The sequence below is a fragment of the Vulpes lagopus genome, chromosome 2, assembly GCF_018345385.1.
Source record: "Vulpes lagopus strain Blue_001 chromosome 2, ASM1834538v1, whole genome shotgun sequence".
NCBI lineage: Eukaryota > Metazoa > Chordata > Mammalia > Carnivora > Canidae > Vulpes > Vulpes lagopus.
The window spans coordinates 69,042,093-69,045,241 of record NC_054825.1 but is presented as its reverse complement, the minus strand read 5'-3'; the positions used below and the strand labels follow the sequence as shown (position 1 = coordinate 69,045,241).

Sequence of the window (3,149 nt, the reverse complement as noted above, 5' to 3'; positions counted from 1 at the left end):
TGAACTAAAGTAGAAATTTTCTGTTCCTAGCTCCACCACTAATTTGCTATAATTGCCCACCCACAGAGCATAAGGATTAGATAACACTTCCTTATTTGTGTAATAAAAGCTTATTTTATAATTTCAAACATGCCTTTTAACTATATCATTCTATGGTTCCAGGTAGGCCAGAACATTGTTAGGTATACAGTATAAATATTTATAGAACAGTACGTATCTTTCAGTTACTTCCTAATCTGATCTATTCCTCACGGTCTTGCTGAAACCTTACTTCCTTCGTGAAGACTCCCTTGAGTAGTCAAACTTCCTGAACTAAAAAATAGTTAGCACAGTAATTACATGTTATCTTTAAACACTGCTTAATAATTTCACATAAGAAAGTCCTTGTTTTAAACTAAGCTGTAAATCACCTTGACAGAGACAGGTTATTGACTTCTAATTTTATACATTCCTTGGGTTCAATCACAGCACTGGTCTCACAATGGAAGGTAAGCAAATTCTTGTTAAATGCAGAGTAAATTTGAATCAGCAACTAAATTCCTAATTTCCAATGTCAGGACATTCCTTTTATCAGAGTGAGGTTCTGCAGACTGCAATCCAGGTTCTCTGCACCTGATGCTGTTTGATCATCATCATCATCACAATCATCATCATCTTTATGATTAAAAAGCATTTGCTCAATTTTTCTGGAATGAATGGCAGCAGCTCAAGATCTCTCTTCAGGTAAGATGAGAAACAGCTGGCTATCATTTTCTGTATAATAACCTTTCATATTTCCAGAGCCTAAGATCATTAACTTTAAAAGAGCCTCAAATATTGTATAAGGTTGGTTGCTACAAAATAAGGAATAAGAGGAATGTCAGAGAACATGTTATGGAGAGTGGAGGGATTGTGTGTTTTTCAGCTTGCTACACCTCTCCTCACTTAGTATAATGCAGCAGGCAAGTGCAGGAGAAAATGAGCTGTCAGTCTCTTGGTGCACATCATTTGTCATGGCTCCTCTTATGTCTGGAAAGGCAGGGACACCCCTGTTATCATGAAGAGCTTGTCATGGGACCAGTAGTATGTACGCACAGAGTGCACTTTTGTTCTTGTCATTTAATGTAGTGAAGAATGGTCGTACTGCAGGATTGCAATTTTGGCAATGCTTTTGGCAGTTGACATTAAAATAATATCCCCAGATAAAGACTTAAAGAAAATAGATGTTTTTTTTCTCATTCTCTAAGGAGGCAGGGGATAAATTTAAAACATTGTTTTGTCAGTCATTGTTTACACTTAAAAACTCACCTAATATCCTTAGTATAGCCCTAGAAGAGGACTCAATTTTGATTACTTAAAGAATTAGAGACCACCCTGAAAAATATGCATGTGATTTCCATATTGAACTCCATGCTTCTAGGATTTATCATTTTGTGTCATTACTTACACATCTATTCACAAAGAGGTAGCTGTTTCTGGAAGATGGCACTGAAAAAGTAAAGATCAGTTTGAATGAAAATCCAAATCTGGTTACCATCCTCCTCTGAATAGAAGTGAAACCACATACCTACAGCTTTTAAAATTGCCTGACTTTTCTTGTTTTGGCCAAAGTCTGAGCTACATATTTCTTGACTGAATTTTAGTTTTTGTTCTTTCTTGGTCTCCTTTTCATATGACTCAAGAGCATATATCTATCTCTCTCTCTCTTTGAAATCTTTCTTGATTTTTGCTTTTTAGCCCAAGGAATTCAATTAAATTCATCTGGCAGATGGAAAGCTGAGGCCCATAAGGGCAGTAACAAATACTAAAAATAATGAGAAGGATGTAAAAATATCCTGATTTGGGGTCAGGGGGATTTAATAGTACTCAGAGGTTTTAATTAATTAATTAATTAATTAATTCTTTTCTTAGTTGTCATTCCTCTTCTTTTTCTAATTCCCTTTGCTCAGGCCCTGAAAAATATTCCTTAGCCAGAATGCTGAAGCTGAAGCAAATAGATTTCTCTGGTAACTGCTAACTGCTCCTATAGTCAGAACTGATCATGAACAGTGGTCGTGAGGGCCAGATTTTGGGGGGAAACTCTAATTTCAGAGAGGTTCTATTGTCTCAAAAATGTATAAATGCAATTTATAGCATATAGCATGCAAACTGATTCAGGGACTGGAAGACTAAGATTACTCTTCATGGTAAGTATTAGTCAATTGATTAGTCAGTCTGTATATCTGTGTGTGTGCATATACATATATATGCTTATATGTATATATGTATGTTTAAAGCAAACTATATGTATATGCATAAATACAAACAGATGATTCTCATTCTCATTAGTTCCATTCTATCGAGTTGTTGCAAGCACTGAGTTAGCAAACTGAATCATTGCTCCCGGGGAAATACAGAGTTAGGTTTCTGCAAACCTCTTGTCACAACAATCTTGTCAACAGATCAATACAAAGCCCTGTTTTATGTGTATTCCTCTTTATTTTTAAAGTTTTTATTTATTTATTCATGAGACACAGAGAGAGAGAAAGAGGCAGAGACACAGGCAGAGGGAGAAGCAGGCTCCATGCAGGGAGCCTGATGTGGGACTCGATCCCGGGTCTCCGGGATCACACCCTGGGCGGAAGGCAGCGCTAAACCGCTAAGCCACCCGGGTTGCCCCTGTATTTCTGTTTAAAGATACCTTATTTAATATATATTGCCAAATAATTAACATTAAACTCAAGACCAACAACACTATAACTCACCTTTGAATGAAGGTTGTCTAACACACGTATTTCTCTTTAAGACACGTCACAGCTTTCTTGTATTTAGTATCACTTGATGGCACTTCAGCACTACCCTTGGGGATCATTTTAAACAGCAAAATCAACAAAAAGTACAAAAATTCAAAAAAAGTTGATAGCTAATGAAAAAGACACTTGTTGACAATATGAGAACTGAAACAAAAAGGCAGAGTGTGGCCTCGTTTGACTTCAGCTGGAAATGTGCATCAGGTGATTCAAATTTTTCTTCCCTCTCTGTGTTGAGGGAAGAAAAATGAATGATCATGAAAACCCTGCAAATATTTTCTCTTTATGGAACGCTTCATGAATTTGTGTGTCATCCTGTGCAGGAGCATGCTAATCTCCCTATCATTTCAAAATTAGTATATGTGCTGCCGAAGCAAGCAT

At 36.6% G+C, this 3,149-nt stretch overlaps 1 non-coding gene across 1 annotated transcript; it reads right to left on the bottom strand.

The window, feature by feature from the left end:
* Window positions 1-3,047: 3,047 nt before the first annotated feature.
* Window positions 3,048-3,149, bottom strand: LOC121485984. Its single transcript, XR_005986473.1, has one exon. It is a non-coding gene; the product is annotated as a U6 spliceosomal RNA (small nuclear RNA).